This window comes from Tamandua tetradactyla, chromosome 14, assembly GCF_023851605.1.
Source record: "Tamandua tetradactyla isolate mTamTet1 chromosome 14, mTamTet1.pri, whole genome shotgun sequence".
In the NCBI taxonomy this organism is placed as follows: domain Eukaryota; kingdom Metazoa; phylum Chordata; class Mammalia; order Pilosa; family Myrmecophagidae; genus Tamandua; species Tamandua tetradactyla.
This window is the reverse complement of record NC_135340.1, coordinates 25,445,249-25,470,638: the sequence shown is the minus strand read 5'-3', so window position 1 is coordinate 25,470,638 and position 25,390 is coordinate 25,445,249. Positions and strand designations below refer to the sequence as shown.

At 37.6% G+C, this 25,390-nt stretch overlaps 1 protein-coding gene and 1 pseudogene across 6 annotated transcripts in view; both read left to right on the top strand.

Moving 5' to 3' along the window:
• LOC143654848 (uncharacterized) overlaps positions 1–25,390 on the top strand; it is a 100,072-nt gene that overhangs the window by 20,549 nt on the left and 54,133 nt on the right. The window lies entirely within an intron of this gene.
• LOC143656474 (single-stranded DNA-binding protein 3 pseudogene) lies at positions 20,858–21,713 on the top strand (annotated as a pseudogene).

The following is a 25,390-nucleotide window of genomic DNA, read 5'->3' as shown; positions in this document are numbered from 1 at the left end:
GTATCCTGTGTTCGGCTGTTGGACATTTAAATGAAAATGTTCCATAGACATTTGGGACTGAGGATCCAGATATGGAAAAACGTATCTAGAGTTTGGATCTATAAATATAATCATTGAAATAATGAAATTAAAGAAGAATAGTAAAGGAGATATGCAGAAATAACAAAAGGATACTGCAGTTGTGGTCCTGTTATTTTAAATATAATATGTTTATGTATAACTACCAGGGGAAGTGATGAAATGTCATATATGGAAATATTTAAAGATTAGATAGACTTCTGTAGTTGTTCATCTATAGTGAGAATTCACCAAGAAGTCTCCAAGACCATCTGATTCTAAGATATTTGACCATTTAATGATTGAAGAGTGAAATATATGATCTTAGGTTAAAGCTTAATAGGCAAATCTCCCAAAGAAGCTTAATAAATGGCACATTCTCCAACAACTCTCTGTGATGTTTACTGATTCTAGGTACCCTGGTAAAGTCCAGGGGTCATTGTTATGCTCTTAAAGGAAATCTCCACTAGATGGTGTTTGGTTGTCAACAGGAGCAGACGCTCTTTGTCGGTAAGAAAATAGAATCATCCACTTAGTAAAAATTAATTTAGAAAATCTATTTATCATAGAACAGTGTTAGCTGCATTTTTAAAGGACTCAACTTTGGCTTTCAAATCTTGTTTGGATATAAATTTTTTTATTAGATTTCCAAACTGCACTTTCTTCTGTGGGTGTGCTTTAATTAAGTACTGTGGTTTGTAAAACTTAGATTGATAATTAATATGAAATTTGCAGTTTTACTGGCCATCAAAATCCCATCTGTTATTGTCATTAGCAAGGTTAAAGGGATTGGTCTAATTTGCTATTATCTACGCAACTATCATCTCATCTCTTACCTCTTTGGTAGCTTGTCCTGTACAGAATATTTTTTCTGCCCCCCTGCACCCCATCCTAACAATTTGATCTCATCGCTTACAATGTTTGCCCCATTTTTTGCATCACTTTGAACCATGTGAATGTACATGTACTTAATAACTTCCTGGCTACCTGTTTTGTTGCAGTTTGGTCTCTATCCAGCAACGAAAGAGATTGCTAAGGGTTAGATAATATCTTTTGGCCTCTTCTCCCTTAATGAAAGAAATGCAAACTGTGTGCATAATCTTCTCAAGAGTTTCAAATGAGGAAATCTCAATGTAGCATCTACAGATTAGAGAACTAAGATATCTCTGAGCAAGAGCTACAACGAACTACTCACTTGTAGAGTATGCCTTGAAGTGTCTGAGGAGAATAGGAGATGAAGATTTAGATATGAGTCTCTTTCTAATACCTTGATGAGAAGAGGTTTAATTGACAATTTTAACTATAAAGATGGCTACCTCTGGTGATTCTAAAAGGGATGGGAACTTCCAAAGGCATTTAAATAATTGACAGTGATTCATCTGTATATTCAATTTCACTTCAAATGTTGCAATAGATATTTAGTAGCCATGATTAACTTTGGTTAAGTCATTGACCAATGTTCTCAGACTTTAACTCAAGTATGGGAAAAAAATTTTAAACCAGGAAAAGAAACTTTTCATGACTTAAAAGGCCTTGGATTAAAAGGTAAAAAGAAAATGAGAAAAGTGAGAATGTGTGACTATATCTGAGAAAGACATTACATAAAAGAAAATTGTTGGGCTAGGAGAGGAATCCTGTCCATAGAAGAATCAGGGACAGAATCATTTCAGGAACTCAGGACAGAAAGCTAGACATATTCATTGAAATGAAAGAGATGGTTGGTGTTCTAGTTTTCAAGTGACCAGAATGCAATATCCCAGAAATGGAACAACTTTTAAAAAGCAAAATTTAATAAATTGCAAGTTTACAATTCTAGGGCTGTGAAAATGTTCAAATTAAAGCAAGGCTATAAAAACACTCAATCTAAGGCATCCAGGGAAAGATACCTTAGTTCCAGAAGGCTGATAACGTTTAGGGTTTCTCTCTCAACTTGAAAGGCACATGGTGAACATGGCAACATCTGCTAGCTTTCTTTCCAGGCTTCTTGTTTTATCAAGCTCCCCTGGGTGCATTTTCCTTCTTCATCTCCAAGGGTCTCTGGCAGCATGGACTCTCGTGGCTCTAAAACTTTCTCCAAAATGGTTCCCTCTTAAAGGGCTTCCAGTAAGCAATCCCTCTTTGAATGAGTGGAGACACTTCTCCATAGAAACCATCTAATCAAAACTTACCACCCACGATCGGGTGAGTCACTTCTCCATGGATAATCAAAAAACTCCAACCCAGCAATATTGAATGAGGATTAAAGGGCATGACTTTTCTGGGGTACACCACAGATTCAAACTGGCACAGCTGGAAGCAAACTGCACTCTGGTAGCAAGTTAGACGTCTGGGCATATAATAGTTGGCAGTCCAGTAAATCAGTCAGATTTGTGGTAGGATTCTGGCAGGCAAAATGATCAGGGACAGGGATTCAGGTATTGGCAATATGTAAAAACAGTTATAGAAGACAGGATAAGGACATTGGACTGGAATTCAAGAACTTCTAGGATGCCATCATTTCTTCAAATACAGAGAATTAGAGCTCCAGAAGAACTGCTGTGTAATGCAGGCTGTCAGTTCAAGATCTTAAGCCACATAGTAGCTGAAACAATGTAGGGCCCTCTTTCCTGGAATTGAAGTTGAAGGTAAGGATTTGGTCATAAGTATGAGGGAAACCAGAACCTGATAAAAAAGGGAAACGAAAGCTGATACATGTATTAGGGAAAACCAATGGCAAGGTGCACATGATACAAAACTTCCTGAATTAGAACTCCTTTACACTCTATTGACTTGGAACATTGACTTGCAACAGGATTAATTCCATTCCCTGGGGTGGAGTTGTAGCTTTTTTGTAGAAATGAATTTACTCCAAATGGAGGAATGCAGTGGTATAAATGTAAAAGAACACATTTTTACTTTGTCCATTCATCCTTTACTCAATGAAACAGTAATATCATATATGCAAGGCTCTGAACTAAACAGGACATTCCAGTTTGCTATCTTTCCTGAATGTGATATACCAGAAACAGAATGGCTTTTTTGGTACTGTTTTGTTTTGCATGGGCAGGCATCAGGAATTGAACCCTGGTCTCCGGCACAGAACAGCTTTTAAAAGGGGAAATTTATTAAGTTCTAAGACTGTAAAAATGTCCCAGTTAAAACAAGTCTATAAAAATGTCCATATTAAAAAATGTTCCAATTGAGGTTACAAGGAGTGACATTCACTGAAGAAAGGCTGATGAAGTTCAGGGTTTCTCTCTTAACTGGAAAGACACATGGTGAACACGGTGACATCTGCTAGCTTTCTCTCCAGGCTTGTTTCTTGAAGCTCCCCCAGAGCTGTTTTCCTTTTTCATCTCCAAAGGTCTCTGGCTGCCTAGGCTCTGTCACTCACGTAGCTCTGAAGTTTTTTCCAAAATGTTTCCTCTTTTAAAGGATTCAGTAAACTAATCAAGACCCACCTGAAATGGGTGGAGTCACATCTCTCTCTAATGTTGACACCCACAACTGGGCAAGCCACGTTTCTGTGGAGATAATCTAATCAAGCTTGACCCTCCAGTACTGAACAGGGATTGAAAGAAACAGTTGCCTCTACAAAATGGATCAGGATTAAAACATGGCTTTTCTAGGGCACATAATCCTTTCAAACCAGCACACAGGGTTATGAAGATGTTATGACACCTCTCTTTAACATGATATCATCTATGGTCTAGGTGTGAAGCTGATAAAACAAAGAGATAAACTTGAACCCTATGAAGAAACTACTCTACAGAGTATGAAGAAAATGTGGAAATTCTGGCAACTAAGCTGGGAGAAGTCAAAATTTTCCTTAGGAGATGGCATTTGAAATGAATCTTAAAGGATAAGTTCATTTATTCAGCTGAGGAAACTGGGGAGAAATGAGAGGAAGTAATCATGTACAGGGTAATAAATAATATTATAATAGCTATCACTTAGATTTATATGTCACCATATCTAATCTTCATAAATACTGTTTTATATGTGCTTATATTTCCATTTTACAGATGTAGAATCTGAAGCTAGAAGAGGTTAAGTCATGTAGCAAAGTTTCCAGAGTTACAAGTGACAGAACTGGATTTTGACTGATTGCTTAGTTTGGTTTAACTTTTTCTTCCTGTTCTAGTTTGCTAGCTGCCGGAATGCAATATACCAGAAACGGAATGGCTTTTAAAAGGGGAAATTTAATGAGTTGCTAGTTTACAGTTCTAAAGCTGAGAAAATGTCCCCATTACAACAAGTCTATAGTAATGTCCAATCAAAGGCATCCAGGGAAAGATACCTTGGTTCAAGAAGGCCAATGAAGTTCAGGGTTTCTCTCTCTCATCTGGAAAGGCACATGGTGAACACGGTCAGGGCTCCTCTCTCAGCTGGAAGGGCACATGGCAAATACAGCATCATCTGCTAGCTTTCTCTCCTGGCTTCCTATTTCATGAAGCTCCCCGGGAGGCACCTTCCTTCTTCAACTCCAAAGGTTGCTGACTCGTGGACTCTGCATCGTGGTGCTGCAGCATTCTCTGCTCTCTCTGAGTCTCTCCGAATCTCCAAAATGTTTCCTCTTTTATAGGACTTCAGAAACTAATCAAGACCCACTCAAATGGGTGGAGACATGTCACCCCCTAATCCAGTTTAACAACCATTCTTAACTAAATCACATCAACCAGGGAGATGATCTCATTAACAGTTTCAAATATACAGTATTGAATAGGGAGTATTCTACCTTTAAGAAATGGAATTTATATCAAAACATGGCTTTTCTTAGGGGGCATACTTCCTTTCAAACCAGCACACTTCCCAAGCATTTGCTCTTTCCCTTATAGAATAGTGCCCCCGACATTTCCCAGAAGGTTGAAAAGTGAGGTATACCAAGAGCACAGACTTCATGGGTGACTTTTTCGTAGGAATTGGTGAAACTGAATAAGCCAGCACTAGAGTGTGAAGGCCTCATAGATAAGAGGAAAGGAAGGAAGTAAACTTAAGAAAAAATCCGAAGTTGTAAGGTTTACTGCAATTGTCATTGGGCTGATGAAGCTTTGTTTCATATTAAGATTTGTAGTATTTTGTAAGTGGAAGGGACTTTCAACTCTTCAGCTTTACCAGTAGAAAGACTGAGACCCAGGTAAAGAACATAGATTACTCTAAAGTTAAAATTCCTTCAATTCCACTTGGGAGCTCTACTGAACCCAGATTAGTTCTCTCAGAATAAGTGATGAAGGCACATGTTGAAGTGGAGATGTAGGCTCAATTAGATGAAGAAATAAGAAAGCAGTGCATAAAGTAGATGCATTGCATGAACGTGGGATTAAGAAATGAGGCAGCCAAATTCTCACTCCTTTTTGATTTTCTGAGTAAAAATCAATTAACTAACCATTCCCATTTTGATGGTCACAATATCACAGGATATTTGGTGGGGAGGGTCTGGAAGGTTACAAGAGAGTTTCTGATCGTTAATAATGACAAACTTCATTATGAAATTGATTTATAAATGACCAATGCAATAACCCAGAAGAGTCAATTACCTAGCTATGGTCCTAAAATTATAGCCTTTATTTCTAGGATGACTTTGATAACCACAACTAATTATAAGCTGAAGAATAATGTATTCACCTATTAACCAAGGGCTTTGTCATCAAAAAGAAATTGAGCTGACTCCAAGTTGATCATAACAAAAATTGCAAAAAAAGAAAGAAAACAAGCAAGAGAGAAAAGGAAACAACCCTCAGCTGTGTCCTAACTAGACTTTTCATTACTGTTGACAATGAAAATGAAAGTCACAAAGAACACAGCTGGAATTTTAACTCTTAGGTTGAGATCAAAGATTTGGCAGTTAGAAAATCATCCTTTTGACTTGTAAACAAAGCAAATCTTATATGGATGTCAGAATAAATAAAGTATTTCTGTTATAAACAATTACCGTTTTGGCTAAACTGCACTCATCATACTTATTAAGAGATTTAAGGTAGAGAATTTATCACTCTTATAGCATCTTAACCTCAGGCACAATTATTTAAAATGAAATAAATATATACTTAGCAAACAAGGAAGATATATTACTAATTGTCCACTGGGCAGTCAATTGCCAGTTAGAGTAGCCACTTGTATAAACTCTGTCAGACATGCTGACCCAAACACGTCTCTAGCGATTTTCAACATCTGGCTTAAAAGCTTCCCTGTAATTATTTTCATTTTGCATAAGCAAAACTCACTAAACCCTGCATCTGTGGTCGTGATATACAAAACATATAAATTTGGAGGAATTCATTAGATAATGCTGAAGAAAATGCACCGATGGCTCAATGTCATTTAACTCAGCTTTTTTGGTGAATTAGCCAGCAGCCGTGAAGGCATTTTTCTCTTCAGAATAAAACAGTATTCCTTGACTTGTTTCTGCTGTAGTTCTTCCGGGGTGTTTAATGCATAGAAATGGACAGTATAGCAGTTACAAAGATGCAAGTACTTTTTCTTTACATTACTGCTATCTGAGCTTTTCTACAGAAAGGCAGGCAATAAAGATAATGCAGCTATCAATTATACTGTAGAAAAGGATATAACTTAGAACTTTTGCTACTGCAAAGTTGTAGGTCTTCTTCTGGTGCAATTTTCTTGAATTGAAAGAATCCTAAAATCACATTAAACATATTGTTCAATCAAACATTTTCCAAATTAGACTTCCAAATTCTAATGGTACTTGAATAGATTCTTGAAAAGACTACCAGTAGTTTACAATGCTAACTTATAGCTGCATATATTTGTGAATGGATTGTACATGTAATTTCTAATATCAGGAAAATGTCTCCATTATATACATAACTTGTTGTATTCTAATTGTGTATCAGAATGCCACAATAAAATACTACTTGATTACACTTTGATTTATTAACCTCAGTTAAATAAACTTTTCCATATCTTAATGTTCAGAACTTCATTGAATATATGTTTACTTCCTTAGCTCTCATCTTTGGTTGTCTATTTCTCCCAACCTGCTCTAGGGAAACTAGAATATTCTAGGTTAGATGATGTATATTTATTAGCTTCAGACCCACATCTGTGTGCTCAGATTGGAGGAAAGGTCATAAACACAATGAATGTTGCTAGGATACCATTCCTTTTAGTCAATTTAGTTGTGAAGATGAAAGGGTTTTTTGGTACAAAGATGGGCTATTTGTATGGTACAATGAATAATCATTTTATTTTGATCTTTGAATTTATCATTTAAAAATAACACTTTTCATTATTAGCTTTTCCTATTTATTACTTACTTGAATTTCGAATGTTTGAAATTCAAGACATGAATACGGCTTTCTATGAAAAGAAAGGTTTGTTGCAATTTTCATTTAAAGAAAATATTCTTGTTGATGAAATTTAGGGATATCTAATCCTTGGAGCAAAACATATGAATCATAAAAAGATTGATAATCAAATAATAAAAGTCAAGGAACAAGTAGCTCAATCCCTTGAAATAGCCATTAAAAGGATTTTGAAAGCTTAAGTGCCATAAACAACCCTGACACTTCTTTTTGTGTTTCAGAACTACAGGACTGTGATCATGGCAACTTTTCACAAAGATTAATCTAAAAGAAAACAGATGTGTTTTACTGATTAACAATGATTAGATGATCTTTTGACATAGCTAAGTACTCTAATTCCACAGGACCATATTAACCCACTTAAGTACCTAATTAGAAGCTTATGTTGGCTGTGCTTGTATCTATTGATTTTGACTCAAAATGTAATTTTAACCAGGTAATTTTTATTGGATCCATTTCACTTGAACTTTTAAGTGATATTTGGTGGTACAAGTTATGTCGATGATGACAAATCTAGCAGGTTGACGCTGAAATAAACATCTGGGTTTTTTATTTTAATTGTGTGACTTATATCCCTTCCTTTTAATAACTGTTTCTCCCAATCCGTTTGATTATCACCATTATCACTCTGCCTTATGGGTGGGATTGTGTCTCCCAAAATAATAGGTTGACGTCCTAATCCCAAGTATCATCAGCATCTGTGATTATTTTGAAATAGGTTCCTTAAAGATGGAATAAGGCAAATTAAAATGAGGTCATATTGGATGGGGTGTGGCCTTACTCCAACATGACTGATACCTTTATAAGAAGGGGAGAAGGGACACAAGAGACATTGTCAGGGGAAATAGCCATGTGATGGAGGCAGAGGTTGGATTAGGCTACAAAAGCCAAGGAGTGCCAAGGATGGCCAACCACAACCAGAAGCCAGGAGAGAGACATTGGGCCTCTTCTCCCACACAGACTTCAGAGAAAACAGAGGCCGCCGATGCATTCATTTCTGACCTCCAGCATTCAGAACAGCGAACAAATAAATTTTTGTTGTTTTAAACCATTCAGTTTGTGATATTTATTACAGCAGTCCTAGCAAACTAAGATATTCTCTTCATCATTTGGCCTCATCTTCCCCTCCACAGGAGTGGTGATGTCACTTAGGCTGACTAATCAGAATAACCCATGGGTTCCATGAGTTTGAGAAAGAAAATAAAAGTCAGTTTGTATGATGAATAAGGAGTAAGATGATAGGAAATAAGGTTGTAAAGTTAGTAAGGTTCAGATTGTGTGGAGAATAATGGGGTAGAGTCAAAAAAAGGAAAAAAGCTTTATTCTAAGTGTGAAAGGAGACCTGGAGCTAAGGAGCATGACATGGTCAAGGCTGTGTTTTTAAAACGATTGGTCCACCTGCTAAGTCAATGGAACTGAGGAGCTAAAAGCTCATTTAGGATGCAATTGTAGCAGTACCTGCAAGAGGTGATACAGGCTTGGGTCTAGGGTGGTAACAATGGAAAGGACAGAATTTGATAAACTCAAAATAATTTTTGAAGATGGAGCTGAAAACCCTGCCGGTGGACTGGGTATAGGGTGTGGGGTAAGGTGGGAGATGAAGGATGTCTCCTAGATTATTAGCTTGAATAACAATGTGCCGTATTGAAATTGACTGAGATGGGAAAGACAGGAGGAGAGATAAAATTGGAAGTGCAACTAAAGAGTTCTGTTAATTAAATTTGAGATTATCTTCAAATGGAAATGCCTAGGAGGTCAGTGACTATGGCATTTGGAAAAACAGAATCCAGATATACTAATTTTTAAAATTTTTTTATTAATTAAAAAATTACAAGAAAGAGACACAAACGTTCTTAATATAGGATCATTCCATTCTACATATATATCAGTGATTCACAATGTCATCACATAGTTGCATATTCATCATCATGATCATTTCTTAGAACATTTGCATCAATTCAGAAAAAGAAATAAAAAGACGACAGAAAAAAAAACGAAAACAGAAAAAAAATTATACATACCATACCCTTACCCCTCCCTTTCATTGGTCACTAATATTTCAAACTAAATTTATTTTAACATTTGTTCCCCCTATTATTTATTTTTATTCCATATGTTCTACTCGTCTGTTGACAAGGTAGATAACAGGAGCGTCAGACACAAGGTTTTCACAATCACACAGTCACATTGTGAAAGCTATATCATTATATAATCATCATCAAGAAACATGGCTACTGGGACACAGCTCTACATTTTCAGGCAGTTGCGTCCATCCTCTCCATTACATCTTGGATAACAAGGTGGTATCTACTTAATGCGTAAGACTATTTGTAATCTCTCAGCCATTGACAGTTTGTCTCATTTCATTCTTACCCCTTTTGGTCAAGAAGGCCAGATGTACTCATTTTTATTAAGTCATAAATAGTTATTATTTAAAGTCATAGGACTGAGTGAGATCATCCAGGGAGAAGTGCAGTTAAGAAAGTGGAGAGAAGACTTCGGACTACGTTAAATAAAGTATTTAATTGACAATATGTTGGGTAATTAAGGGTAATTTGGATCATGAAATAAAATATCATTTTCATACATTTATTTAGGAATTGTTTTCTGACACGATGCGCTATCTGTAGAATGAAAATAAAATGTGTTAAGTCTTCAGAATAGTCTATTCTTACCACAGGGCAGATGGGGAAATTGAGGGTCAAGAGATTAGGTGTTGAGACTCAAGCCCTCGCTGGTAGTAAGTGATTGAGTTGGGCCTAGAACAGAAATATTTCTCACTCTTACCCATTGTTTTTATTTTTGGGTTTTGTTTTGTTTGTGTTCTTTTGCATGGGCAGGCACCAGGAATCGAACCCAGATCTCTGGAATGGCAGGTGAGAACTCTGCCTGCTGAGCCACCGTGGTCCACCCTATTGCTTTTTTTGTTTTACCATATGGAGAAACTCTCCACTTCCAAACACGCAAGGCCTCCAGGACTTTTACTAAGGCTGTTTGCCTGTACCCTAACATCCCGATTTATGATGCTTGGATTTCAATATCTAATTAGCCTTTGCTCTCTAATGTCACTTATTGCTGCAACCTGACTCACAGAATTCTCCCTTCTAGTGATCTATTGTAATTATGCTATGAGCAGTGAAAATAGTCAAGAATATATGAATATGAATATAAGTTAAAATGGGCTTTGAAAGACTTTGATTAGTTATGTTATGACCTTACTGAATTGCTTTGACAATTCAGGATCTTTCATCTATTTATCTTATTTTTATTGTTTGTGTTATAAACTGATTAGCCTGCCAAATAAATGGCTTCTGATGGTTAGTGCATTTTTGAACAGTTATGCATCTTTTCCCTGGATCACGTGTTAAATCCTATAAATAAATTCCATCCTCAATTTGTGGGGTATGTAGCCTATTAGATCACAGGGAGTTTTGATAGAACTTTTAAGAAAGCAGTTACCAGCAAGACATTTAAATGGAGATTGGATTTTTTTCTATAATCACTTACTTTATGTGTAGACAAGGTCTTCTAGGAAGCAAGATTTCTCTACCCATTCCGCATTGGTTCTTTCTGAACTTCTCACTATTCCCATCTTCCCCCGTCTTTCCTGAAACTGGTTTTCAGGGTGCTGGGCTCTTCTCTCACAAAACCGAGTCCGACGTCCTGGATTTGCCAACTGATTCCTCAAGCCACTGCAAAGGAATCTCAATTTTGCTCTGTAGGCATTAGGTGATTGTTTAAGGAATTTTATCAGGAAGATGACATGATCTGGAGAGACTGTAATAGCTAAGTAAATGACGATTTTAAAAAGCTGAGGATGGAAGGGGGAAGAACAATTCTAAGGCAAAGTTTGTATGAGAGTTGGAAAGGTGATGAATGACCCGATCATGATCAGAACAGATAGGAGAGGACGTATTAAGAAATATTCAGAAGCTAAAATTATGTAGAACTCAGCCATTCATTGGGATGTAGGATGAAGGAAAGGGAATAACTAAAATGACCCCTTAATTACTGACTTAAGCCAGTAGTCAGTCATATTACTGACTGTGGTAGGTACATGAGGGTAGAAATGGGGAAAAAATGGGTTCTGCCTGGTACTTGTTAGTTTGAAGTGGGTCTGGAATTTTGAAGAAAAACCTGAGGGGCAAAAACCAAATTTGGGAAACAGGATATAAGAAAACATGAAAGCCATCACAAGCAATGATATTCTTTAGAGAAAGTATTTCAAGTTAAAAGGGGAAGGTGAGGGAACTATGGTGCATACGTACAACAGACTCCTGAGCAACCACAAGAAGGAATGAAGTTGTGGGGCATGCTACTATGTGAATGAGCCTTAAGGACTGTATGTTGAAAGAAATGTCAGAAACAAAACGATATTATCATGCCTCACTCATGTGGACTAACTCTAATATAAAAACTCGGTGAACTGAAGTCAAGAGCACGGGTTATCAGATTGGGGCCTAGATTGTAAGCTTCTACAGCAGTTACATATATTCATGAGTTCTGTTATTTCTAAATTCTGAGTTATTGAGCTGTGTATTTATAACCTGGTCACTCCCAGAAATTTCAGATATTTATGTGACACCTGAAACTCAGAATTAGAGCTCTGAAGCTATGAAAATAAGCAGTACCCCATTCAGGAACTATTTAAAAAGTTGAAAAAAGAATCTGACTTTGAGTAGAGATATGAATGACGCTGATCTGCATAGAACTAAGGTAAATCAGAATGCAGGGTAAAGGGTGATATCATCCATATTTAAACATTTCAGCTTCTGAGACCAAAGGGAAAAATGTTTATTTGGTACAAAAATTTATATTGCAGGTAGAACATTTCCTAATTTAACTTATATGGTCCACTTACCTGAACACTATAAGTACATGGAATCTTGAATAGGGCATGAGACTGTTGGTTTGTCCAGATTAGTATGATACCGTGATATATCTCAGAGTAACTTGGGCAGTGAATAAAGAAGTATTTGTAAGGTCCCCTTGGGGCACTGGGGAGAAAAGAGAAAATATTCAACTTCCCCATTTGGAGAATTTCTGATATTCACACAAGCAGTGGAGACTATCAAATCAATAGACTGAGACTTCAATCTTGGGGTTCACCCCTATGAAACTTATTCCTGCAATGGAAACGCTAAGTTTACCTAAAATTAGGCCTAAGAGTCGCCCCCAGAGAACCTCTTTTGTTGCTCAGTTGTGACCTCTCTCTAAGCCAAAATGGCAATGAACTCACTAACCCCTCCCTGCCCACTCCCACTATATGGGATATGACTCCCAGGGGTGTAAATCTCTCTGGAAATGCGGAACAGAAATTCCAGGATGAGCTGAGACCTGGCATTAAGGAATTGAGAAAGCCCTCCTGATCAAAAGGGGGGAGAAATGAGACAAATTAAAGTTTCAGTGGGTGAGAGTTTCAAAGAGTTGAGAAGCTATCCTGGAGGTCATCCTTAACGCATTACATAGACATCCCCTTTTTAGTTTATGGTGTTTGGAGTGACTGGAGGGAAGTTCTTAAAACTGTTGAGCTGCGTTCCAGTAGCCTTGATTCTTGAAAACGATTGTATAGCTATAAAGCTTTTACAATGTGACTGTGTGATTAGTGGAAACTTTGTGTCTGATGCTCCTTGTATCTAGGATATGGAAGATGAATAAAAAATATGGATAAAAATAAATAATATGGGGACAAAGTTTAAAATAAACTGGGTAGATGGAAATATTAGTGTCAATGAAAGGGAAGGGTAAGGGGTATAGTTATGAGTTTTTTCCGTTTTTATTTCCTTTTCTGGAGTGATGCAAATGTTCTGAAAATGACGTGTGATGAATGCACATGAGGTTATGATATTGTGAGCCATTGATTGAACACCATATATGGATTATTTGTATATTAAGATTTATCAATAAAAAATTGTTTAAGAAAATGATAGGATGGAATACTACAGAAAACTGACCTTTAGTAGGTAGCTAGGGAAAGAAGATTTCACAGACAATAGACGGGCAGGAGAACCCAGAGAGCCTGCTGTCATAGGTGCACCAGAAGAAAGAATATGAAGGACAGAGTAGCCATCAGTGCTGAAAGCTTTAGGCAGATAAGAATGGTGATGACTGATAATTATCCACAGAGTTTGGATCCAGGAGGAAAATCTTCACAGGAAAATTTCTAACTGTGAAGTGGTGAGAACAGAAATGCAACTGAGAGTTGGGAAGAAAATGTCATTTAAGAGTTGGGGAAAGAAAACGTAGGCTTTATTTTGATAATCTGGTTGGTAGAGGAAAGAAGAGAAACAGACCTACGGTTGCAGTGGAATATAGAGTTGAGAAATGTACTCTTTTTGGCTGTTTTTCAAGATAGGAGATGCTTAACCTTGTTTGGGTACTAGAAGATAGGATTTGGTAGAAAAGAGACATTTGAGTTGCAGAAGTATGATGGAACAGTGTCGCAGAGGGGATAAGAGAAATGGGATTAAATATGCAGATGGAATAAATAGGTTGTATAGGAGAAATTATATTTTATGCCTGGGGACAGAAGTGAAGGGAAAAAGTAAGAATGGGTAGAATAGACATAGCTTTGGGGTGGGAAATAAAAGATTTGTAACCTCTAGTGGCTTAAATTATCTTAATAGAAGAATTAGGAAATGAGGCAAAGAGCCAGCAACAGCTGTGGGAATTCCACTACTCCCCAAGATACCTAGGCATTGTTAAACTTAGATCATAAATTTAAAACATAGTTTTAAAATAATTTGAGCTAAAATAATCAACCCTTGCCTCTGTTTAATGTGCTTGACTACAGGATAGATAGAGTATTATGTACCAAGTCTTATCGGCCACTTCCACAGAGCCAATCCACCAGGATTGTTTATACACACTTAAATTCTAGGCCAGCCGAATTATCTGATTACAAGATCTTTGTATTATTAATGAACTGATAGAAATATCCATCTTTTATTGTATCTCCTTTTAAGTAAAGATTAGCCCAAGACTAATACAGTTTAATAAATAAGTTGACCTAAGTTTTATTTATTTATTTATTAGAGAATATGGGTTTATAAAACAGTCATGCATAAAGTGCAGGATTTCCACATGCCACTCTATTAGTAACAGCTTGCACTGGTGTGGTACATTTGCTCCAACTGATGAAAGAACCTTTTTATAGCTGTACTATTATCTATAGTCTTTGTTTTAACTTAAGGTTCACTGTTTCTGTCCTGCAGTTCCATGGATAGTTTTTATTCTAGTTCCATATATAGAACCTAAAATATTCCCTTTTAATCACATTCAAATATATAATGCACAATGTTGTGCTACAATATCACCATCCATTACCAAAACTTTCCTATCATCCCAAATAGGAACTATGTACATTTTAAGCCTTAACTCCCTAATCCCTACTCTTTATTCTGTCCTGGTAACCTATATTCTAGATTTTGACCCTATGAGTTTACTTATTCTAGTTATTTCAAACTAATGAGAACATACACTATTTATTGTTTTGTATCTGGCTTATTTCACTCAACATGATTTCTCCAAGGTCCATCCATGTTATCATAGGTATCAGAACTCCATTCCTTTTTATGGCTGAATAATATTCCAGTGCATGCATATGACATATTTTATTTATCCATTCATCAGTTGATGGATATTTGGGTTGCTTCTATCTTTTGGCAATTGTGAATAATACCATTCTGAGCATCAGTGGAAAACAGCTATTCAAGTCCCTGCTTTCAATTATTGTAAGTATATATCCAGAAGTGGGATTTCCAGATCGTATGATAATTCTATACTTAACTTTCTGAGATACTGCCAAACTGTCTTCCTCAGTGGCTATACCATTTTACATTGCCATCAGAAATGAATGAGTGTTCCTAGTTTTTCACGTCCTCTCTGACACTTGTAATTTTCTGTATTTTTAATAATAGCCATTCTAATGGATATGAAGTGGAAACTCATCATGGCTTTGATTTGTATTTCCCTAATGGCTAACGATGTTGAGCATATTTTCATGTGCTTTTTTGGCCATTTGTATATCTTCTATGGAGAAATGTCTATTCAAGTCCTTTGCCCATTTTCATGGTTCAGTTGATGGATTTCTTTGTAAATTTTTGACATTAAAACTCTTACAGTATATGTGGTTTCCAAATATTTTCTCTCATTGTGTAGGTTATCATTTTACATTCATGATAATGTCCTTTGAGGTACAAAAGTCTTTAATTTTGATGAGCCCCCAATTACCTTTTTTTTTTTCTTTTGTTGCTTGGGCTTTGGGTTTAAAATCTAAGAAACCATTGCCTAACACAAGATCATGATCATGCTTCCCTTTGTTTTCTTCTAGCAGTTTTGTAGGTCTTTGATCCATTTTGAGCTATTTTTGTATAAGGTGTGAGGCAGAGGTCCACCTTCATTCTTTTGCAAATGGAGACCTAACTTTCCCAGAACCATTTGTGGAAGAGGCTGTTCTTTCCCAACTGAGTGGTCTTTAGCCCTTTGTCAAAAACCAGTTGGCCATAAATGTAAGGATGGGTTTTTGAGCTTTCGATTTTGATTCAATTAGTCTATATGTCTGTCCTTCGCCAATACTATGCTGTTTTGATAACTGTGACTTTGTAATACGTTTCTGTCTGTTTGTTTGTTTGTTTGTTTTCCCTGGTAAGCACCAAGAATCGAACCCAGGTCTCCAGCATAGCAGGTGAGAATTCTGCCACTGAGCTACCCTCGCACTGCCCTGTAATAAGTTTTAAGATCAGGAAGTGAGAGTCCTTCAACCTCATCCTTCTTCTTCAAGATGGCTTTGGCTATTCAGGGCCCCTTTCCCTTTCATACAAAATTGATGATTGGCTTTTCCATTTCTCCAAACAAGGCTGTGGGAGTTTTGTTTGGGATAGCATTGTATCTTTAAATCGCTTTGGGTAGAATTGACATCTTACAATATTTTGTCTTCTATCCGTGAATTCCAGAATATGCTTTCATTTATTTAGGTCTTTTTTATTTTATTTTTTTTTTAGTGATGTTTTGCAGTTTTCTGTGTACAAGGCTTTTATATCCTCAGTTAGATTTATTCCTAGATATTTCATTCTTTTAGTTGCCATTTTTAATGGAGTCTATTTCTTGATTTCTTCTTCCAATTGTTCATTGCTAGTGAAAAGAAACTCTACTGATTTTTTTATGTGTTAATCTGATACCCTGTCACTGTGCTGAATTTATTTAAAAGCTCCAAGAAATTTGTTGTGCATATAAGAGCAGGTCATTTAAAAATATGGAAAGTTTTATTTCTTCCTTTCCAGTTTGGATGACTTCATTTCTTTTTATTGCCTAATTACTCAGGCAAGACCTTCCAGTACAGTATTGAATAACAGTGGTAGCAGTGGGCATCCTTATCTTGTTTCTCACCTTAGAGGGAAAGCTTTCCAGTCTTTCACAATTAAGATGTTATCTGGCAGACTTCCGGAGAAGATGGCGGCTTAGTAAGACGCGCGGGTCTTAGTTCCTCCTCCAGAAAAGCAACTAAAGAAACAGAAACAATACGAAACAGCTCCCGGAGTCACGATAGAGACCAAAAAGACAGCGTACCCCATTCTGGAACAGCTGAACGGGCAGGGAGAATCTGCTGCGGTGAGATACCCGAGGGGCGCACGTTTTCCCGGCCGGGGCGGCTGGCGACTGGGGTCCCCTCCACGCACGTGGCTCCCCGGTCTGACTGGGAACGTTGGATAGCGGGGCCCTCCCGTCACACTTGGCGTTTCGGGCCAGCTGGGCAACTAGGACCAGCACTCTCCCAAGCCACAGCGGCCAGCGACCCCCGCCTCCATGCGTGGTTTCCCGGGCCGACTGCCGTGCAGACAGACGAGCGCCACGAGCGCCACCTACTGGGCAGGAAAAGAAAAACAGAGCCCAGAGATTTCACAGAAAAACCTTTCAACCAGCTGGGTCCCACACCCAGGGAAATCTGATCAAATGCCCAGACACCAGCAGAAGATAATGGATGACGCTCGGAAAATTGAAGATATGGCCCAGTCAAAGGAACAAACCAATAGTTCAAATGAGATACAGGAGCTGAGACAACTAATGCTGAATATACGAACAGAAATGGAAAAACTCTTCAAAAACCAAATCAATAAATTGAGGGAGGACATGAAGAAGACATGGGCTGAACAAAAAGAAGAAATAGAAAATCTGAAAAAACAAATCACAGAACTTATGGGAGTGAAGGACAAAGAAGAAAAAATGGAAAAAACAATGGATACCTACAATGGTAGATCTAAAGAGACAGAAGCTACAATTAGTGAACTGGAGGATGGAACATCTGAATTCCAAAAAGAAACAGAAACTATAGGGAAAAGAATGGAAAAACTTGAGCAGGGGATCAGGGAACTGAATGACAATATGAAGTGCACAAATATACGTGTTGTGGGGGTCCCAGAAGGAGAAGAGAAGGGAAAAGGAGGAGAAAAACTAATGGAAGAAATTATCACTGAAAATTTCCCAACTCTTATGAAAGACCTAAATTTGCAGATCCAAGAAGTGCAGCGCACCCCAAAGAGAATAGACCCAAATAGGCGTTCTCCAAGACACTTACTAGTTAGAATGTCAGAGGTCAAAGAGAAAGAGAGGATCTTGAAAGCAGCCAGAGAAAAACAATCTGTCACATACAAGGGAAACCCAATAAGACTATGTGTAGATTTCTCAGCAGAAACCATGGAAGCTAGAAGACAGTGGGATGATATATTTAAATTACTAAAAGAGAAAAACTGCCAACCAAGACTCCTATATCCAGCAAAATTGTCCTTCAAAAATGAAGGAGAAATTAAAACATTTATAGACAAAAAGTCACTGAGAGAATTTGTGACCAAGAGACCAGCTCTGCAAGAAATACTAAAGGGAGCACTAGAGTCAGATACGAAAAGACAGAAGAGAGAGGTATGGAGTAAAGTGTAGAAAGAAGGAAAATCAGATATGATATATATAATACAAAAGCCAAAATGGTAGAGGAAAATATTATCCAAACAGTAATAATACTAAAAGTTAATGGACTGAATTTCCCAATCAAAAGACATAGAATGGCAGAATGGATTACGACCCAGCAATACCACTGCTAGGAATCTACTCAAAGGACTTAAGGGCAAAGACACAGACGGACATTTGCACACCAGTGTTTATAGCAGCATTATCTATAATTGCAAAGAGATGGAAACAGCCAAAATGTTCATCAACAGACGAGTGGCTAAACAAACTGTGGCGTATACCTACGATGGAATATTATGCAGCTTTAAGACAGACTAAACTTATGAAGCATGTAATAACATGGATGGACCTAGAGAACATTATGCTGAGTGAGTCTAGCCCAAAACTAAAGGACAAATACTGTAAGGTCCCACTGATGTGAACCGACATTCGAGAATCAGCTTGGAATATATCATTGGTAACAGAGACCAACAGGAGTTAGAAACAGGGTAAGATAATGGGTAATTGGAGCTGAAGGGATACAGACTGTGCAACAGGACTAGATACAAAAACTCAAAAATGGACAGCACAATAATACCTAAGTGTAATGTAACTAGGTTGGAACACTGAATGAAGTTGCACCTGAAATATGTTTTTTTGTTTGTTTGTTTGTGTGTTTGTATCTTTTGTTTTTGTTTTTTTCTTTTTCCTTTATATATATATATATATTTTATTAGTATTATTATTTTAATTCTCTTCTCTATTTTAACATTCTATATTTTTTTCTGCTGTTTTGCTAGTTCTTTTCCTAAATCGATGCAAATGTACTAAGAAATGATGATCATACTTCTATGTGATGATACTAAGAATTACTGAGTGCATTTGTAGAATGGAATGATTTCTAAATGTTGTGTTAATTTCTTTTCTTTTTTTTGATTAATAAAAAAATTTAAAAAAAATTCTATTCATAAAAAAAAAAAAAAGATGTTATCTGGGTTTTTCTTATATGCCCTTTATCATGCTGAAGAAGTTATCTTCTGTTCCTAGTTTTCAAAGTGTTTTTATCAAGAAGGAAGTGTTGGATTTTGTCAAATGCTTTTTCTGCATTTGAGATGACCATGTCATTTTCTCCCCCTTCATTCTGCTAATTTTGACAATGCTTTCATGGCTGGAATAAAACATATTTGGTCATAGTGTATAATTCTTTTAATGTGCTCTTGGATTTAGTTTGCTAGTATTTTGTTGATGCCATATACATCTACATTCATAAGGGATATCGATCTATAATTTTTTTTGTGGTATCTTTATCTGGCTTTGGTATGACAGTGATATTGGCCTTGTAGAATGAATTAGGGAGTCTTCCCTCCTCTCCAATATTTTGGGAGAGTTTGAGCAGAATTGGTGTTAATTCTTCTTAGAATGTTTGATAAAATCTCCCCCATGATCCCATCTGGTTCTGGGCTTTTCTTTGTTGGAAGTTTTTTGATGACTGTGTCAGTCTATGTACTAGTTATTGGTTTGTTGAGATCTTCTAAAATAAGTCTTATTTTAAGCATTATACAAATCAAATAAATAATAGAAGTAGTCATAAAAGCAATTTTATCATAAGTTATAGTCATCTATATTGAAGTGCATATTCCAATTATAATTTGTCAGTTTTGGGCCGCAATACTAGTTATTTTCATGTTGCCCACCTAATAGCTGTAGAGCTGCTCACAAATTAGAAAACCAGAGACTACAATTCTAATCTCATCTCTGCTAAAAGGCAAAATGAAACACCTTTCTCGATGACAGAGTAGTCTTGAGGCTATTGTTTTTGCATTGATATGGGCAATGAATCAGAAATTTTTCTAAATAGGCATCAACTGTGGGACAGTCTGGTTCTGTAGTGATAGTACAGGCTATAATGATATATATAGATGCAGAGTCAAGTAATCTTTTCATCACCCATGAGGGCATGACCACCACATTCTCCTCTAAAACAAATTTGTTAGGAGGGCTTACTTTAGTGTTACTCTAAATAAAAATGAGACATTTCATATAAAACATTTAGGGTAAGAACTGGCACATAGTAGGAACTTAAATAATAGTAGTATAATTTATTGACTCTAATAATAAAGTGAAATGGACATTCCTGCATAGAATGAACCATCTTGTATACTCAGTGTTTCAATGAAGATATGTAGGTTATAATCCATACTTCTAGTCACCCTTTCCAAAGTGAAATAGGAATAAAGGCACAATCTTGTAAGAACTCAAGATAAGCTCTGTGAAAAGTCATTTGATCTTGTTACAGAAAATGTGTATTTTAAAAATGCCAAGGAGTGGGGACTATTGCAGAGAACAAGATATTAGTAGAAAATGATGTGTGTGTGCGTGTTGAGAGAGAGAGAGAGAGAGAGAGAATTTTTACCAAGAGAAAATTTACAGAATCTATTCCAAGAGAAATATTTTAGTGAAGGAAAAAACACATGTGCAATTTTTTTTTAATGAGAGGTCTATGTTAGAATATTCTTAAATAATCTTATTATCTGTAATCAGATTTATGACTGCTACACATGCTGGGCAACATTCCCTCCAACAAAGGGATGCTAGGTGGCCCCATCCCACCAGGTTTTCTTCAGGGACTCCGAGATCACAGCCCTCACCGCAAGCACACCCTCCTCCTCACAGCCCCAGCTGCACAAGAGAACCCCACAGTCAGGCTTCTGTGTAACCACAATATGCATGTGGCCCCAGGTCCTGATCAGAATGGTGAACCAGCCTCCAGGAGGAGTTCCTGGGACAAAGCATTGCTGCCCAATTCCATGGGTCCCACACTGACAACAAGGGCACCCCAATATGGGGGGATCAATGCAGAGAATGAACCTTCCCCAAGGAATGGGCCTATGAGCCCTGGCCACAAAATCACTGTAGTAGCATGAAATCACCACTCAACTCCCTCTGCCCCACTATGCCAGGGATTAACATGGGTCCTGAAGCTGGCAGGCCCTGGCTCTACTCTAACAGTACTAACCCAATTCCATATTCCTTCTCATCACCCAATAGTCACGTGGGGTTCCCCTTGGAGGGGGGGGGGGTCGTGGCCCGACAGGAATATCCATCATGCTTAGTCCAGTGACAACATCTACACAATGATTAATCCAGGGCTGCCTGGAGGCACCTGGTCCAAATTCCTGAAGAGTCCAGGCTGGAATGGCCCCATGAGAGGCATGGCAGCATACACAGCCTTCACAAAAGTCTCCTAACAATATAAGTGGCATTACCAATCTTCCAGGCAGTTCTTGAGATGACAGTGAGCTAGGTAGGACCTTCTTCCATTCCTTCCAAAATGACAACTATTTTCCAAGTATCAGGATGATTGTGTGCTTCATCCCTCCCTCCAATTCTTCTCCCAGATGCTGCCCAAGATAGCATGCAGGGGGGGAAATGGCCAGAAACTATGCAAGAAGAAGTGAGACATCACTACCCAGGAGCTGGTAGAGGGGCACCTCATCTGCTCCCCCTCCCCCTCTCCACCCACCCTCTCAATTTTAGTTTCATGCAATAAAAAGGCAGAACTTTTTATTCCATGAAACATGAAGGGCAAAACTAATATGTATATATTTAAAGTCAATGACCAGAAAAATCCTACACTTGTTCTTTCCCCAAAGGACATTTTATATGCATGACATTTTCTATGTTGTTTTTGTTTGGGGTTTTATTGTTGAGATTTTAAAATTTGCTTTCAGGGATTCTTTTTTTTTGGGGGGGGGTGCCAGTTTGAAACTATTAATTACCCCAGAAAAGCCATGTTTTCATTCCTGATCGAATCTTGTGGTGCCAAACCTAATGTTTAGGGTGGGAAATTTTGATTGGATGTTTCCATGGAGGTGGGACACACCCAGTTGTGGGTGTGGCTTTTTTATTTAATGGAGATGTGACTCCATTCATTCAAGGTGGGTCTTGATTAGTTTACCAGCGTCTTTTAAAAAGGGAAATTTATCTGGAGAAGCCTTAGATGCAGAGGCTTAGAAAATATTTGCTTCAGAGCTGACAGAGACGTGGATGTTTGGAGATGCTGGGAGTGCTGACAGAAAGAGCAGATGTCTAGACACAGGCAGAGCTCAGCAGACATCACCATGTGCCTTCCCCTGAGATGCTAAGCAAGCCAGAACCCAGAGTTGTGTCCCAGAGGAGCTAAGTGAAGGCCCACAGATGCTGAGAGAGGAAACCACTGGCATCAGAGACGAGAAGTAACAGAACTGGGGACAAGGGCCAGCAGATGCCACCACATGCCTTCCCAGCCGACAGAGGTGTTCTAGATGGCATCAGCCTTTCTTGAGTGAAAGTAACCTCCTGATGGCGCCTTAACTTGGACATTTTCCTGGCCTTAGAACTGTAAACTTGTAACATAATAAATTCCTCTTTTAAAGGCCATTCCATTTCTGGTATATTGCATTCCAGCAGCTTTAACAAACTAATACATGAGGGAAATTTTTTTAAATGGAAGCTTCTAGTAAACCCTCCACCCTATCCCAGTCAACCTCTTTATTTGCCCAGCTTTCTGTCTGCATACAAGCCCTCCTTCTTCAGGAAAGTTAGTCTTGATGTGAGTTCTCACACTGTCTTAGTAGTCATCTAAAAATAATAATAAACTGCACCATTTACAGCAAAAAAATCTTGCATATGTATCACTTGTGTGATAAGTTAGACTCCATTGATTCATTTTATTCAATTTAGATTTTATTCAATTTAGATGTGTCTATGCAAAGAAATGTGTATGTGTATGTATATATATAAATAATTCCAGTATCTAGATCTATCATTCCTTAGGCCTAGAACAGTGCCTTTTATCACCAGACAGAAATTGCCATGAACGAAAAACAATTCTTTCCTTCCAGGTGTGTAAAGTGCCTGTTATGGAAAACTTTGGAGGTAACTGCAGCTCCAAAATGTGCTGTTTGGCATTACCAGCAAATGATAGATTCCCAATGGATTGAAAGCTCCAGGAAACAGGAATTCTATCTTTGCTCACTACTGTATACCTTGTGCATAGGACAGTCACTAGCTCAGACTAGAAGATTATTGAATAAACTTTTGATAAATTAAGTAAGTACTTTATTAAAACCTAAGAAGAAAGAGTGGCTGGTGGGATTTAGGCAGTTTAAGGGCAGATTTTTTAGACACACACTGAAAAATAGGAATAATCCTGATAAAGCCAAGGTTGGTTTCAAGTGCCAGTAGAAACAAATGTTGATTAAGATCTTTAAAATGGGTAGGGAGCAGTTAAGGAAAAAATATAATGCCAGGTTTTAGTTTTGGAAAATGCAAATTAATATAGCATTAATTGTATTAATTAACACCAAATGTCAGCATCAACCAATAAAAGAGATTACAAAGAAAAGGAGCAGGGGATGCAGAAACATAGCTGGCATTTTTGAAATATGCACATTTGTGCCAGGTGCTGAGAGTCGGGCATTACTGCTCTTTTAATCCTCATGAACACAGTGTGATATGACTACCTTCATTTTGGCAGACTAGAGCCTTGAGGCCTGAGAGCTTATGTGACTTGCTCAAGGTGACACAATTAGCAAGTGGGGAAGCCAGCCTTTGAACCTAGGTCATCTGGCTCTAGAAGTGTGTGTGTGTGCAAGAGAGAGAGAGAGAGAGAGGAATTTGTTAACCATAAGCACATGGTGTCCATACTACCCATTAAGCTGCACTGTGCCTCTTAGCACACGAAAGGTCTGCCCGCTCAATGACAATGCTTACCTGATGAATAACTGAGTCAGTGGACATAGCAGCACTTGGCGTGTGCTCTCTGCCACTGAGTTCCTGATGGCTGGATAACTGGCAGTATCTCTGTCAGTTTCCTCATCAATAAAATTAGTATTTTCAAGACCCAACCAGATTACTTTGCTTGGATATTGTGTGAAATAGCTAATCAATAATGGTAAAATGCTTTGAAAACATAGCATGCTAGATGCAAGCTCAATATCATTATATGAATTTACAATGTGATAGCACAGCCATAAAGGTCAAAGCTTTTTTAAACTGCATACAGAAAAGCATGCCTACATAGAACAGAGAAGAAGTTGTTGTCTTTTTAACCAAGGAGCTGAGAACTGAGGATATTTTACTGGAAATATTTCTATTATTTGTGGGTGCTTAATACCCCCAAACAAGAGGCTTAATTTTAAGGCAAAATAAATATAAAGGGAGAAAGCTTTGTTGGTATCATTGCACCAAGTATTAAAAGATAAGAATGATGAGATTAGGGTGAGGAGCTATGGATGCTTATCAGATTATGTGAAAACCTAGCTTCAATAAACTAACAAATTGCAAATATTTGGCAGGTATACATAAGAAAGAGGGAAAGGAATTCAGTCTGTGAGTTGTAGGAATAGCAAGGAATAAGAGGAAAATACGGAGGGAATGAGAAGGAGGGAGAGAGAAGGAGGAAGAGAGAAGAGAAAAAGAGACAGGGAAGAAAAAACAAGGAAGGGAGGGAAAGAAAGAAAGAGACAGAGAGGGAGAAGGAGGGATGGAGGGAGGGAAGAAGGAAGAAAAGAAAGTAAGTAAGAAGGGAAAAAAGAGGGAGAGAGAGAAAGGTAGATTCATTTGGGTCATAAAAAAGAAAAATGCTAACTAAAGTAATGCAAGCTTGATTTGATCCATTTTAAAGATTGTGAATCACTGACCAATCAATTTAGCTGCAGTGTCAATATTGAACATGTCAAAGACCAGCATGAATTGTCATGCGTGGTACAGATCATCCAGAGACACAACCTTAAACCAATACAAAAACCTCGAACACAGACGAGCTCATAGGATGTAAGTATAGTCTTGCCATTTGGGACAGTGAAAGAAAGCTTGAAAAGAGCCTCTGAAATTGTATTATAACAAAGGACCTATACATCAGCAGACCAACTTATTAGATAACTTTTTCATGTCCCTTATATAATTCCCATAACTTTGTGAAATAGGCATTGTATTGAACATGAGAATTCAGGCAGAATAGAGTAGTGGCTTTTCACCTCAGTGTCTTAATCAACATGCAGATGCACCCTAAACAAATGCGAGCTATCTCATTTTATCTCAAAATAACC